Raw genomic sequence first — 16,806 nt, 5'->3', positions numbered from 1 at the left:
CTGTGCTTATGGGACTATTAATAGATCTGCTGTTAACAAGACAATTTGCAGACAGAACATCCCCTTAGATAGACAGTGTACACAGGGCATTGTTGCTGGCAGATTTTAGAGCATAAGAATGAAATTTAGTAGTCTTTAATACTGTACAGGTGCTCATTTGTACAGGGGGGAAAATAAAATCACTAAAGAAGAAACAGCGACAAAGAAAGGAACTTGTTCAGCAGCCCACACCTAAAACTTTTCAGTTATAATGAGTTTCATATTCTTTTGGTTATAAGGGGATCAATCAGGAGAACCTAAAATCTTAATGAAGAGAGAATAAAGCAGAATATTCAGAATATTCATAGACCTGACATTGTCTTCCTGTGTGATTGCAAAGATCAAGTCTGCAGATAATGTGCCAAAAGGTCAAGCAATTAAAATCACCACTGAAGCTCCAGTCTACTAATAGGTCTGGTAAAAAGAAAAGTTTGAGTAAATGAGAAGCTGTAAAAGTATCACAGCTGCTCTGCTGGGTAGCCCAGCTTTCCAGCAACCCCAAAATAGCACTACAGATAACGGGTAACAGTGAGGGCTTAGAGGGTAAGAGGCAACTTTTCTCAGTTTAACCTGCCAGATTCCAGTGCCAGTCCTGAACAGGTGATTCCACCTAGACCACTTGTGTTCTGCAGCCACCACCGAGGACTGGAATGGCATCATGACGGATGAAATGAAGGATGTGAGGTTGAACACACCACAGAATTGAGTGGCCTGATTACTTCCACCCTCTCTATTTTGAGTGAAAAATATTGGCTATGCTGTATCAGACACAGAGTCAGCAAGTGCATGGGATCAGAAAGTCACATAGGAGCAGATGCCAAGTCCACAGATCACAATATAATTACTTGCCGAAGTCATTCAGGCAATAGGATTTTCCTGCAATTCCTTAACACTGTGCGTAAAAGCAAACTGAGGACATCAAAAAACAAATGCATAAAGTCAAAACAAATTTGTGTTCTAATGCAACATTTAATTGTTGTAAAAATGATTTTTAAAGTCCAAAGAAAGTGAGAAGAAGAAGAGGAGAAACACAGATATTAATTATGCCACATCACAAGTGGAGCAAAGCAGCTGAGGCTGGAAGTTTGAAGTGATTTCAAATAGCTGTAACTGGAGGCTGTTGTCACAAAAGGCTTTCCTTTCCTTTCCTTTCCTTTCCTTTCCTTTCCTTTCCTTTCCTTTCCTTTCCTTTCCTTTCCTTTCCTTTCCTTTCCTTTCCTTCCCCTCTTACTTCCCTCCCACTGAGTGCTCCCATAGAGCCAGGACCATCATCCATTCAGGCAAATGATAAGATGAATGCGCTACCTAAAATCAACTGGAGGAGCAGGGCAATTTTCAACCCTCACTGGGGTTTGCATGAGTATGATGGGCACAATGGAGGCAGAAGGAATTTATATTTGGAGAAAGGAAAAGACAAAACTGCACCTTTCAGCAGCTGCCTGCACACAATTTGCTTAAAACAGTCAGGAAACCACAGCTTGTCTTCATTAGACCTACACACCCAAGAGGTAGGAGTGTGGTGTGAAGGGAACTTGTGCTGCAATTCTCTCTGGTGTCTTGCTGCTACTGCTCAATGAGGACAGGCAACTTCTCCATCACCACACATTGCCTGCCTTCAGAGCTGAGCTCCTCAAAACACTCACAGAAATAGTTATAAATAGGAGTTGTAAGCAGTCCTTCAGCTCAGTGCCTAAGTAACAAAGCAGTCAGACACATGTGAGGACTGTGTTAACATCATGTTAAACTTCACATTCCCTGTTTCACTCAAAACCAAGAGGGTCATCAGCTGTCAGCTCAGCAGCTGCAACTGCAGCTGGCTACAAGGGTTCCTGAGCTATGACTGCCTTGAGGAAGCTTGGAGGCATCTAGATTTCCTTAGGCTCTGGAGAAAGCTGGTGAGATGTGTGAACAACCTCTGCAATCAAACCAGGTGGAAAGGTGTATCAAAGAATATAGCAACATACGAACATTTTGAAAGGGTATCAATATATTTACTGCTTTTTATTTTCATATGTTTAATAAGTTAACCCAAATGTTTCCTAGAACTGCTTGAAAATATTTTTGAGGATGTACTAAATGCTTGCTCACTAGCAGTTTTCTGCTGCTCTTTCTAAAGTCTCTCAGCAGCAGGTATTAACAGCTGTAATAGGGATTTCACATGCAACAACCTTGAGAATTAACCCCATGCACAACCCACAGTTCAGACTGTGCTCATCAGAAAGACAATTTGAGGTGCAGGGAAAAGTTGACAGTGAGGGCATTGTATGTATTTCGTCTCCCTCATACCCCTTGACTGTTGTGCATGCTGACTAAAAATTAGATTCCAAAACTCATGAGTGTTAATTAGTCTTTTCCTGCAATGTAGTACAGTGTATGGCAAATGTATCCACCTCTCCACATCTGTCACTGGTAGGCAGCTGAGACCCGTCCTTTGAACTTTCAGTGTTTTTCTCCAATTCTTCTCCCATCCTTATTCCCTTCTCTCTTCTCTGGTCCCAGCTCATCTTCCTGACCTTCCTTCTCGATGCTGAGACAAGGACCAAGCACAGTATAACAGCCAGTTCCATGTTACAAGCTTTTATTTAAGTTATCATTAAAGAAAGTGTCCCAGCAGGAGTTAAAAAAAAAATAATAGTATCGCATCTATCTGTCTACGTATATATTCATGTATCAGGCTAGGAAAACAGGTAAATATTTTAGTCCTCATATTTTCAGGAGCTGTCAATGGTGTGCTATGACATTGGAAGACAGCCAGAATCTCCTCATTCGGAGATATGCAGCGAAAATATGCCCTTACTGGAAAACTTTCCTTTTCTGGTGGATTATTTAAAACATTTCCATAAAAATGTACCACATAATCCAAACAGGAGCAACATTTCCCTCCTCACACATCAGGCTAACACATCAAGTAATTCAGTTCTTCTTCTCCCCTCCCCCCCCAGCATGGTGTAAGTGGTAGCCAAATCTCTTCCTCAACAAATATCCTGGAAAAATGTAAAGGGATGTTAAGATCTGTGCAGTTCAATTTAAAATGGGAATATTCCTACGAGCTCTAAACTTCTGTTTAACTATCTGAGAGAACCACTGCAGTAGGGATATGTTCTCCAATATCATTCAGAATAAATCTGCCTATTTGACAACAGGCCTTTAATGGGGAGCTGTGACAGAGTAGGTATTCAAAGGAGATGGGATTTGGAGTAATCACATCAGCATCTTGTGGTGAGGAAAAACCTTTGGTCTCACCTGGATTATGCACACAGCCTATGAAAGCAGAAACCGCTTCATGATTTTGTAGCCTAAAAGCAATTTTAAAAAAAAACATAACAAAGGGCTGTAACAACTCTATCCAAGTTAAACCAATGAAATTTGCTGCTACCACACACTGCTGAGCCCTAGGGAAAGCACCTCAAGAACCTGGGATTTGAGTCCGAGACAATTAAAAAGGGGTTTATTCATCAGAAGTCTGGAAACACAGGGTGGGATTCAGCTGCCTAAACATAAGTGTCTAGTGCCATTTTTGATGCCTTAGGGTATCGCATCTGGCCCCCAGCTGCTGCTCCAGAAGGGAGTAGGTCTTTCATAGATCGTGTGTCATATCTGCCAGTCGTGTGTGGATACCTCAGGTGGCCTCAGGCACAGAAAATGACGCTACATGCTTATGTTTTGGCACCTGAATCGCTCCCGTGCTGTCTATAAGCAATTTCCGATTCTCTATTTCAAGTGTTTATCCTTTTTTTGTTGTTGTTTTTCCCAGTCTTCATTAAATCATGGAAACTAATTGTCTCATTCCGAACACCCTTTCTTCTGTGTGGGCTATCTTGGTGCAGAAGGCTGGCAGGAGTGATGCTTCGCCCCTTCCTGAGCCCAGAAGGAGCTGAGTGCTCCACTCTCCCATGGGCTTTGGTGGGAGCTGAGGCAGCTCTGTGTGTCACTGCAGCCCTCTGCCTGGATCTGGAAAGATGCAGAGGAATAATTTCCAAATGAATCACACACAGGCAGCACAGGACAATGCAGCTTTCAATGCCATGGGGCTTTGGTAGGGGACAAAATTTTATTTCTGTCTGTGTTAGCTGCAGTTTGGGCATCTGCTGGTGACAGAACTGACTTTCCATTTGTAAGAGGCATTCCTTTCTCACCCTTGTTATCAGACCCTCACCTCTTTGAGACAAGAGCGATGATGACTAACCCTCTGTAGGCATTTGAGCCATCATCTTGATCTCCTGAAAACCTTACTCTCAAGATACAGATGCACACTGTGGGGACATGGCTGCTATTGCAGCATGAGCACAGGGTTGTCTCTGCTGCTCCCAGAAAGTAAGTGACACCTTTTGCTACAGACAATTAGGTAGGCTGTTAACACACAAAACAGTAAAAGTGTGGTATGGTGAAGATCTTCATCACTTCATTCAACCTATTTATGTAGCAGGAATTGTTTTCCAACAGGGACTTTATTTAATTAGAATAGGGTAAGTTATTGTGCCTGTGAAGCAGATATAAGAATGGTGAAGGTACTTATTGTTATATAACAAGACTTATGAGAAGCAGCTGAGGAAGCTGGGAGCATTTAACCTGGAGAAGAGGAGGCTCAGGGGGAAGCTTATAGCTCTCTACAACTACATGAAGGGAGGTTTTAGTGAAGTGGGGATTGGTTTCTTCTTCCAAGTAACAAGGACAGGAGGAAATGGCCTCAAGTTGCAACAAGGGATGTTTAGATTGGATATTAGGAAAAATTTCTCCACCAAAAGGGTGATCAGGTACTGGAACAAGTTTCCCAGGGAAGTGGTGAAGTTACCGTCCCTGGAGGTATTTAAAAGATGTGTAGATGTGGCACTGAGGGACATCGTTTAGTGGTGGACTTGGCAGTGCTGGATTAGCAATTGGATTCAATGACCTTAGAGATCTTCCTCCAGCCTAACTCTGCTGTTCTATGATTCTGTGACCTAGAGTAGCTTTTCATAAACTGTTTCCACTACAAATAGCTGCAGGATACTGAGTGCCTATTCTGATCTGTTAGTTAATCACAGAAAAAAATCGCATCAGTTTCTGCTACAAATAGCACATTTTCAAAAGCAAACTCTAACACATCAGTAAGTTTTCATAAGCTGTTTCAGTATAGTGGTGCAAGAACAGCTTTGTAACACCACCTACAAATGCCAGTGAAGGATCCTGACACATTGATTTGCCAAGACCAAAACACAGCAGCGTCCACAGGTGCTTATTTTGCCTTTTTGTACTTCATCAGCGTCGTGCAACTGTTGGCTCAGTCAGCAAATATGTCAGGTCTTGGAATAACAGCTACTTGTGTAGCTTAGGTACCCTGCCAAAAGGTAAGTGTTTTAAAGACTAAAATCATAAAGTATTATGGACATAAAGCCTGTGATAGCAAAGGTGACTCCTCGGCATTATGCTCCATAGCAACATATTTTACCAAGGCCAGGAAAAGTCAGCTTTATCATCACCACTGTCATCACTCTTAAATATTGCATCCTAGGCAATTTCTTTTTGGATTTAGACAGATGTTTTCCCGAGTTCTAATTTTTGCTCTTTTAATCTCTAGTAAATATAGAGTTCTCAATTAACATTTATGACTTGCCCTCACATGGCTCACCCTGTGCAAAAAGCACACAATACTCCCCGATTCTGCCCTGGGCAGCACTGTGTGCACGTTGGTATGGAAGCATGAACGCAGGGACGGCTCAGAAAACAGGTGGGAAGCCTGGGTAAAGCCAAGCAGAGGGTGACAACATGGTCAAGGGCCAAGAGAACATGACTCAGAGGGAGAGGCTAAAGGAGTTGGGTTTGTTTAGTCTGGCAAAGAGGATAAGGGGCAATACAATAGTAGTTGACATCTACTTGACAGGGACTTACAAAAATGACAGAGCCAAACTCCTTTCAATGGTCCTAGACAACATAACAAGGAACAATGGCCACAGGCTGAATCTTGGCATGTTCAAGTTGGACATTATGGAAATAGTGCACTTGAAGGGAAGTGCAGCACGAGAACAGGTGCCTGGAGAGGGAGTGAAAACTATGTCCTCAGTGGTTTTTAAGACTCCATTAAAGTCATGGCTGAACTCATCCCCAGCTGGCAACAGTCCCACCTCTTACGGGAGGTTGGATGAGAGACCCCCAGAGTTTCCTCCCAACCACCATTTCTGTTTCCTGTTTCATCTCTTTATCAAGTCTGGGGGGACTTGTGCCTTAAAAGTGCAATTTGCATTTCATATTTTCTCGTGCTCTAAGTGAGCCTCTGAGGCCTTGAGATTCAGAATAAGGTCAGTGCTACTTCTTCTTTTAGGTGGGGTGTGCCTTGCATGACTCTCCATGAAATGGCATGTTCAGAGCATGTCTTCCAGAGGTGAGCTTTGCCGTGAGGGTGGACTTGTGATCATGTATAAATGAGCTGTCTTGCTGGATGTCATTATTAGCACTAGAAGGCTTCTGATATGCCCAGAAATGGAACTCTAGGTGTCTGCTGCTTTCAATCAGTTGCATCTTAGGTAGCAGAAGTGCAGTGTTCTCGGGTTTCAGTTTTTTGATTTAGGCAACTAATTGAACATAGCTTGTTCAGCTTTGTGTGACTGAGCAAATAATTTAATATGAGCCCTTAGAAGTGAATCAGTATGTGATAGTTCAGCTGATCCCTCCATCTATGCCATACATATGGTCTGGGAATTTTGCCTTGAAGAAGGTATAGCCTGATCCCTGATCTGAACTCCTCTACGCAGGTGGTTTGAAGCTGTCTGAAAGATCAATCATTGGTTTCGACCTATATGTCCTCTTGGGGGTTGGTGCGTGTTGGAAGCACATGTTGGAGCTTCCTGGTTCATCTTTGAAGGGAATCTATGCGGCACATAAGAAAACCACTCTGTCAACTCCAGCAACGATGAGTAAGTTACAGCAACCAAAATATTTATCTCAATTCCACACCAGACTTCACTTCCAAAGCCAGTCTCCAGACATTTACTATATTCATGGCAAGAGTGTTTTCAAAGAAAGGAGCATAAGAACAGAGTGCACCTAAAGCATTTAAGTAATACACAGTATTATGTAACATACCAAGCATTATATGATAATGTGGTATTTTACTAGCAGTAGTAAGCACAGAAAGACAAACTTCATTATTTTTAATAGTAAATCTTTATGAGTTTTCTGTAGCATCAAAAGGTACATAAGAATAACCATAGAGTATTAAACCAGTCTAGCCCAGTATCCTGTCTCTGATGGTGGCTAGTAGGTAAACATTGTATGGATAAATCAAATACTGAGTTATTCCCTGGCATAATTCATCCTCCTAGTCATTCTGAGTTATAGTCTCCTTGAAATGGCTTAATAGGCACCAGAGCATATATTCTTCACGGATTTATTAAATTCTCTTACAATTTATACTTTTGGCTTCCACAAATTTCACTGTCAAGGAGCACCAAAATTTAATCATATTTCCTAAAAAAAACCCTTTCTTTTTGTATGTCTTAAGCTTCCTCTTCATAGTTTCACTGCATTCCCCCTAATTCTTGCATTATGAGACATTGTGAAGTAGTCACAGAGGAGTGCTGTGATGACTACAATGAAGTGCTCAAGATGAGTAATTTTGAGTAATCTGTCCTTTGATTACATGATATTAAAGCAGAAGGAAAACCAGACCCTGCAAATAATTTATATCATCTTGCTGGTAGCTTTGATTTTCTGAAGAAGATATTCTACAACTGGATACAGGCTAACAATGAAATTTCTCTCTTTGTGCGAAGCAGCATGAGCTAACAAAGCACATCTATGTAACACATGCACAGCAGTTGGTTAACCATTTCAGAGTGTTACCTTGGCATTATAAGATAAAAGAGAGCAGAGTAAAGAGGAATGATGAGGATGTCTGTGTGTTATAAACAAATATCCAGATTGGCTCAATTTCATTTTAGAGTTGACACTGTTAAATCATACTGTAAAATTCTCTGGTGCCCTTTATTGGGCAGTTCTGTAAATACCACAAATCTTATTGACTCTTATCCTGTAATTTTAAGGTATATATATATATAAGCTACTACTCTTTGTGTTTTTCTTTTTCACAAAAAGTAATAAAAGTTTTCAAGCATCCCTTTCAATTCCACACCAGAATCTGACCCAAGAGAGGACATGGCACTCTCAAAGCAATATTGAGTACCAAGGGTCACGGCGAAACCTCTCTTCTGAGGTATCATTCCATTTTCACATTTTGTTTCCTTCACAAGCTGAAAGCAAAATGCATCCACATGAAAATTAAAGGCTAGAATGATTCATGACTGGTCTTTAACAATAAATTACCAATAGATTTCTGAAGACCCCAATTCAATTCTCATAACAATCTCACAATAAGCACTGCCATCTATGCCCTTCAATGTTTGACATAAATTATTTGAGGCAGCACGTATTTCGTCTTCGTTGATACAAGAAATTACAAGTGGCCTAATGGTTAATGACAGAAGTTGACATATCAAAGGATTCAGAGAAACATAAGCAAAAAATAAATCACCATCCGACTGCCCCTCCCCAATACTAAATTCCTCATTTTACAAAGACCATATAATCCTTTCTTTTTCAAACAAATACCACCGCATCACTGTTATTCTAGCATAAGCTAGCATAAAGCTTACAATAAGGACCTGTTTAATGTGCTTTTTAATAGCCCTGTTTGAAGGACTTCTTACTGACATCATATCGCTGGGCGATCCAGAGGGGATTACACGTGTCAGCCCAATCAATTGCTGGTAATTGTAACACAAAAGACCTATCTGAGAGCTCACACAGGCACAGTAAACTGTGCTTCTATATTCGCCTACCTTGTTAAAAAAAAAACCCAGCTATTAAATTAATTGGCACTAAAAGCATGTAATAGTTATCTAATCTATTAATTTTTAGTTTAATATTAACTAGGGTGTCTCCTATGACAAGTATTTGACCTGTAGAGAAAGAATGGAATAAGATCACCCATGCAGTCTTTCAAGTTAACAAAATAGTTGCCTGAACGAAAGAGGTGAAGGCATTCTTTAGCCTCTGCCTCGTACTCTAAGATTTTATTTGTTTTCATACAAGTATTGACTTTATGTGGGGCCAGCCTGGTTGTGCCTGATGCAGCATGTTTCTCTGCAAACTTCAGGCCTTTCAGCCCAGCCTGAGGGACAGCAGAGGCCACATTGCCATGGCAGAGCACAGAGGATGCATTCAGAGCTCACATCAGCTGTTCAGTCACAGGGGGCCACAGAGAGGTGACCATCCTGCTTGTCAAGATGTGTTGGGTACCATTGGCTCTAGGAGTGGACTCAAGAGCCCTCATCACCTCCAGGACATTGACCCACACACAGGGGTCAACAGAAAATCAGCATCCTCTTCCCATTTCATCACTTTGTTTTGCTCCTCTACCCCAGGGTTCAGGATAGGAAATCACCAGCCTGCCACAGGGCCTGGTGCTGCAAGCTGAGTTGTGTCTAACTTCTTCCAGCACCAGCTTGCTGCTCAGCCTGCAGAACACCCATCACACAGGTGAGATCCAGCTCTCAAAACCAACTCACTTCCTCTAATTTGTATTTGTGTCACTGAGGTCAGGCTCAGTCTCACTAATTCTGAGTAGTGCAGGATTAGACCTGACACAAGTCCAAAAGCCCTTTAAGCAGTCAATTAGTTCTAATTATGGCAGAAAATCATTTGCCACCTTCTGTTCCCCTTCAAGGAGATGTTTTGAGAAAGCATCAGGAAGAGCAAGATAAATATCCAGAACACAAATCATGATTTCACCCTTTTGAAAAACTGCATTTGGGAGGCTGACATGATTTATTGATCTTGGTAAAAGAGGTGTTTCTAGCTGGAGTGCTGCAGCTCCATGGGAGTGGCTGCCTCAAGCAGCAACTGCACCTGAGGCATTATCTGGTGCATCCCCATCACCACTGCCTTAACACACCCTGGACACTTCCTGTGGTGCCATAAATTTGGCAGAGAGTTGCAGGTTAAATGCAGTAATATATAAGTGAAGAATTTCAAGGCGATAAAATAATTCCCTAAGAATAGTCAGTCACAAAATAATCTCTCCTATTTTAAATAGTGGTAAAGGAAGGCCATGTTTTATTTATATGCAGCCTACCTGCCAATGCTTTCTAAATACCTCACAAAACAAATAAGAAGCATTAAAGGGAACCAAAGTGATCTCACATTTCCGAAGTGCCAACGCTGCCCTCGCAGTGTAACTAACACCCATTTTTTTCTTGGACAAAGAAAGTCAACAAAGAGGGTTACAAGTTATATCCTCTTTATAGGCCAAGGTAAATGGCCCTCTCAAAAATTACACACTTCTATATGTGCAAAAATATACACTCCTCTGCATTGACCATGGCCAGGACTGAGCAGTCACTTGTGATGAGGGCAACAACCAATGATCTTTCACTTGTGATGCACAAGCAGAGTTACAGTAAACTTGTCTGTAGTGTTGAATAATGAGAACAGAAGAGTACACATCTTCCAATGCTATCCCTGTAAGGTGAGCAGTAAAAACAATAATGTAGTTTTCAAAAGACTAAGTTGGTTCCTGTCTCTGAAAATCCTCAAAACCTTCCTGTGGCAGGGTAACCTCAAATCATTAACCTAACACATTTGATTACCTCATCATCTGCAAAAATACAATCCAATAACATTGTTTCAATGGAAAATGTAATTTAAAAAAGAATGTAGGTATGGGTGCAAATGTGCTGACACATGAAGTGTCCTAAAGAAACACTGACTGTAGTTGGTATTGAGGGATACCAGGTCCTTATGAATTGAACATATAAACCAGAGCCACTGAAAAGCATCATACCTGAAAAGCATGAATATTGAATAAACCAGATAAACTTGTCAGATGAAAGGAAAACGTAGCATATAGAATTGGTTTTGTTTGTTCCCTTTAGATGGGTGCTAAGTTATTATATTTCTTCCTACAGATCCCTTCATGATGAGGAGTGTGAGTGCATGGTGACTCTGCTCAGTGTTCAGGATTTGAAGGTAACGTCTCTATCAGTTGCCCTTTCTCCAGGGAGAAAACTGGAGATATGGTTAAAACAGCCCAAATTATTTTTGTGTTTGTTCCCATCCATTTAATTGTTTCATAGAAATTGCCCTTTCTGAAGCTTAGCTGCTTCTGCATTTTGTAATATTTTCTTCTCTTACCTTCACCTCATGCATTGTTTTCCAAACAACTAAAGAAGGTGAAAATCACTGCATTTTAAGAAGACCAAGAGGAACATTTTAAAGTTTTTGTTCACCATCTGCACAACACCTACCTCACTCAGATGGGCAGAGTACAGAGGACAAAGTGTGGAGAGAGCAGTTCTGTCACTGCAAAGAGCTAAGACATGTGCTATGCCTGGCAGCTCCCTTCTCGTTTTTCTCTGCACATCTGCAGAGTTGGATAGATTACAGTCTGTACCATGGTTTGGGACAAGTAGCCTGAGAATGAGTCCAGCCTTGACTGAAGCTTCAGGAGCTACTGCAATGTATGAAATAAAATATTCAGAGAAAAAAAATTTAAAAATTAATAAAAAATTCTGTGGTCAGATTTTAGACCATCTAAAATAGAATTACAAACCCTTGTGACATTTCAGCCTAAGATGTCAAGGAGCAGATTGCAAGACCAGTTATTCACAGCCGCTAGACTTTGCTTCACCCACAATTAGCAAAGATGCAAGAGCTCATTCACACTGTCGGCTGTGCACACACAGCGTAAAAACCATGTTCCTTCTCTCCATTGATCCACAAGGAACTGGGTCCACAGCCCTTGAGATCAGCTAATCTGAATTGTACATTCTTCGAGATTTGGTGCAGTGCTAAGCACTGTGCCACTCTCAGCCACCACAATAAGTAATTTAATGAAGACCATAACCATTTCAGGATTGTTTGCAGGTCAGGTGTCCTTTCTTCATACCTTGTGGAGAAGGCTTCAATTTCCCTTCTCCACGTTGTTTGTGTGCCCATAATTTAGTTGTCAGCTGCAGAAGAGTGGGTTTTATTACTGATGGATATACTAGAGGCAGTCAAGATATAGATTTATTTGTGCAAAATTCCTGCCATTTCCCACTAGTGATGTTAACACCCAGTGGTCACAACAATTGGGTGCAAAGTCAGAGATTAGTGTTATATCTCAAAAATCAGTCAGAATTGACCTGCTTTTTTGATCTAAATGACAAACAAAATATATTTTCTTTACAAACACACAAGGGCTGTTAAGCATCTTTGCTCTGCTTAGAATAGTTTTGTTTCAACTTCCTATGTACAACAGGGCCAGGAACTCAGCAGTAGAGCTTTCTTACATTCTTCTCTGTTGATTTGTTAGTGCTCTTGAGTGATAAAAATCATGATTTTCATAATAAGTGGAGTTAGTGAACTATGTTTGGAATTTGAAAGAAGTGTTGAGCTCATGGTGTGCACCTCATTCCAGTTAGGCAGCCTTTTGCAAGCCAACGAAAGGCTCAAATGCAAAGTACAAATTATTCCCTGTCCTTCACAAGTGCCTGACAACCTTGATCCCTTTGAGACTGCAGCACATTACTTTCCTTGCAATACCAGTCGTGTCTGTGCAGTGAACACCAAGGCATCTCGGTACATTGACATTAGCAGTGACATTAGCTAAGGTCACTAGAATTGCAAAAACGTAGAATAGAAGTTACTGTTTTAACCTTGGCAGGATAAAAGGGCATAAGGGCTTTGTTTTTGCTGTTCTTTAGATGTCTGAACATTTCTTTTCCGTGTGGCAGTATCTCCCCAGAACATGGCCAGTCAATGTGCTGTCCGTGTGGTCAGCAACAGAGCATTACCTTACATAGCACAATGACAGCAGAGGAGGACAGGGAATACTGTGGTTGGTTCATCACAGTACAACTCAGGAGGTGCATGTACAACTCCTTGTGCTTCTGTAGATCAGCTTCTATGATCCTGAGCATTTCCTATCTCTTTTCAAAGCCTGACTTCACACCACTGTGCTAGTGCTTTCTGCTCCTCTGTCCTAGACTTGACATGTCTGCCTGAGCCAAATTGTAGCTGAATTTGAAAGTGAACTTCAGGTAAGTATGGTTTTTTCATGTACCTTATACAAGGCATCCCTTCCTCTAGGCACTACTGTAGTACAAATTATCGTTAATAATAATATGTGCTTTGCAAAGAGACTTAATTCCATAATTATATGGGTAATTATATAAGGAAAAGTGAGTAGTCTGAATAGGTCTCATTGCATCCTGGCTAGAAAAGTATTTCTCAGACTGCAGAACTTTACTTTTCTGGCACAGGAGATGCTCAGATAGGAACAATCCGTAGCCCACACCATGAAACCAGATGTGACAGTGTCCCTGCACAAGATCCAGGTGCAGACAAAGGGGAGCAAATAATTCCCAAGGTAAAGAACAAGTAAGAGGATGCTACTATCATTATCATGGCAATGCAGCTAGCCTACACTCCTTAAAAATGAACCATGATCTGGATGATTTGGCTTTGTCTGAAAGCTGGAAATTACGTAGAATTACACAGCATAAAAATGAACTTTAGCTATTTTCCCTTTTCCTACTGTACTCTCATAGACTCAGCTGTCACCAGCTATTTGCCCACCAAGAGCTTGACATTAAGAAAGCTGGGAGATGGAGGTGCTTGAGCATTTTGGTTCCATGTCTGGGCCTCCAACTATCTCACCCACACTCAGAGTGATTAGAGGAGAGTTTGTTTTAATGTTTCCTATCACAGTACAAGTACCCAGCTGTGCTGACCAAGGTTTCACATCTCTTCATAACACAGAGTGCCTGAAATGGATAAGTTGGTGAGCACACTGGTCCTCATCTGGTTCCCCCAGAGCCATATACTACTTGTTGAATATTTATGGAGAAAGGACCAAAGGATCTGCCTATATGAAAGGGCTGGAAATGGAAGAACTGATGTGGATTTGGTCTGAATCAGTTAAGGGTATTTGCATCACACCTCTGCCTCTTGGGCATAAACTGAAACACCAAGAGCACAAAGAACCTCGGAGAGGTTCAGCAAATTGAGTGGGGAAGTGATTTTCACCCACCAGTAAAGAAACAAAAAAAAATGCAAAGCAGGAAAGATCACCAGGATCTCTATGGGTTTGTGTTCTCAGCAGAGAGGTTACCAGGCATCTGTAGATGGTAATTCAGAGGCTGAAACAGTCTTCAGTGTGAAAAGAGGGGACATTAACCAATAATACTGAATTGAAACATAGTTCTGTAGAGTAATTCTATAAACAAGTTAGCCTTGTGATAGGATAAAGCAGAATAAAATACAATAAAATAGACTTCTCCTGGACTTTTTACTATCTTAAATGAATTTTGACTATCCACTGTGATACCTAATGTCACAAGAAGACAGATGGTGTTGACACAGTATGTGATTACTGAGATAAATTTTCTTGGCCAAGACAAATATTTTAATTGAAGAGAAAATAAATACAATTTTCATTTCTTTTTGAGATGCAGTTGTTTGAAATCCAGTGGGGAAAAGCAATTATCTCATTACTGCTTCTTTTCCATGGCGGCAAAAATGCATTCAAAATCTGAAAAATCCTACCAGGTCTAATGTTCCCCCATGTTTCCTGTATTCCTGGATTGCAACAGTGATGACAGTCAGTTGCAGCATGAGAAGGGTGTGGAAAATGGAAACAGATCATACCCAGACCTGCCTTCAAACATAAGGAACTTCACCTGCACTCGAAGGGAAGATCCAGGAAACCTGGCAGAGGAAGTTAACACATCTGGAGTGTTTTGGTTGTCATGCAAAATTTAAAAAATGTATAACCTTGTTACAAAATTTATGCATTGCAATAACCAACTTTCCAAGATTCTACTTTCTTAAATTCTATTGGTTTCTGTAATTGTCTTTAGACTTCTATTAAATATACTTCTTGGGGTTTTTTTTGGTTAGTTGGTTGATTTTTTTATTCAATCCCCCAGGATTTTCTAGTCAAAGGAACATATACTTCTCAAAAAAGATGTGAATCTGCAGCTCATACCCCTTTGGCTGCTCTACTCTGATGCCCAGAGAAAGTCTTTCAGATCATACTGAAAAAAGAGACTTAGGGATGGTTTCCTCATACTCTAATGCAGATTCACATGGATGCCCTTAGTCATCACATAGTCATTTGCATGAATTAATAGGTTTATTTTGCTAATATGAGGCTGCAAATGCAAAGTTATGCTCTTTCTTCCTTCTGAGGCTGTGCTGGGGAGCTGTACATTCAGGTTGTCCCCGCTGAAGGGATTCCTTCTGAGGCAACATCCCGCCACATCCCATCTAGCAGCACCTGACAGCATTCCAGTTGGAGCTTGCACTTTCAGTCAAAGGCTTTCAAGTTTGATCCCTTCAAATCTCTGAAGTTCACCCGTACAATTACCTCTGCTGTTCAAAGCAACCCAGGGCTTAGATGGAAATAAAGAACACGAAAGGATTTCCCAGGGTGCTCTTGGAAACTTGAAAAAAATACAACAGGGAGGAGAAGGAAAAAAAAAAAAGAAAAAGAAGTGACATTAAACCTCGACGTCCTTGCAGTGGTGGCAGTGTATTTGACACTAAAAGGCCAAATTCTGCTCTCAGAGAGTTGTGGCCACCTGGAGCTGTCAAGGACAGCCTTCAGGATCCCCAAGAATCTGTAAAGTGAGTTTGCCCTAAAAACTCCTGAGGACCCTTGCTGACCAGCAAATACCCCTCTCCCAAAGTATCTGTCACATTTTCGTCTGTAGACAGCACCCTTATGGAATGCAAGCTCTGTCAGATTGATGTTCCAACCCAGTGTTTTACTATACATGGATTGATAAAAAAATAGCTATTTATAAGATATACCATATATCAAGCAGGATGCTATATAATGAGAAGCACCCTTTCCTTTACAATTGAGAACAATGAACTAGAGATTTTAAATATTACCTACACCTTATGCCCTTCCTAGCTTTATCTGTCCTGTTTCCAGCTTTGACCTTACTTCCTGCATTTCTCTTTCTTCTCTTGCTAATTAGGGATATTTGTATTTCTTAGGAGGTCATCTGATCTTGCTGCTTATTTCCCACTTGGATCAAAACTCTTATAAAAAAAGTTAAAGCTTTTAAAACACATTTTACAAGATACCTATATATATAACTAACCTCTTAGGATCAGTCTTGACCTACATCCTTTTATTCTATCATAATAGGCTTATCTTTACCTGATGCTTAAAATATTCTTTTCACCTGAGTGATTCTGTCATTTACACTTTCCTTCTCTTTCTGTCTGTTAAAAAAACATTACAAGGAAAAGAAAAATCGTCTATTGGATACAGCCTGTTTGCACTGGGCACACATGTTTATGAATCAGATAAGACCTTTGAGTGTCAGGTAGGTGGTGGCACTAAAAGCTTTATATATCACGACATCAAAGCAGCGAGAAGATGAAAGAGCATATTTTTGCATCATAAACAATATTTACATATTGTGATATTCCAAGAATCTTTCATTTAAACAGGTGGAAAAACAGGGAAGCAAGCACACATGTAAAACAAAGTCTTACTTGTGGTTGATGATTAAATTTTATATGGCTTTGATATAACCACTGCAATTAAGTGCAGTGATGAGCAAGGACTTGTTTTGCTCTTTATAGGGTACACATTGTTTACTAATCCCTGGTTCATATGATAAATCCATCATCATCTGGGCACAGCTGCAAATAAAATTTTTAAAGGACAATTTTCACCCTATGGAACAAATTTCAGAATATTTATCCCCCCTGTGCACTCTCTGTCTCTTC

This window comes from Neopelma chrysocephalum, unplaced genomic scaffold, assembly GCF_003984885.1.
Source record: "Neopelma chrysocephalum unplaced genomic scaffold, ASM398488v2 Primary Assembly neopelma1_72, whole genome shotgun sequence".
NCBI lineage: Eukaryota > Metazoa > Chordata > Aves > Passeriformes > Pipridae > Neopelma > Neopelma chrysocephalum.
This window is presented reverse-complemented; position numbering follows the sequence as displayed.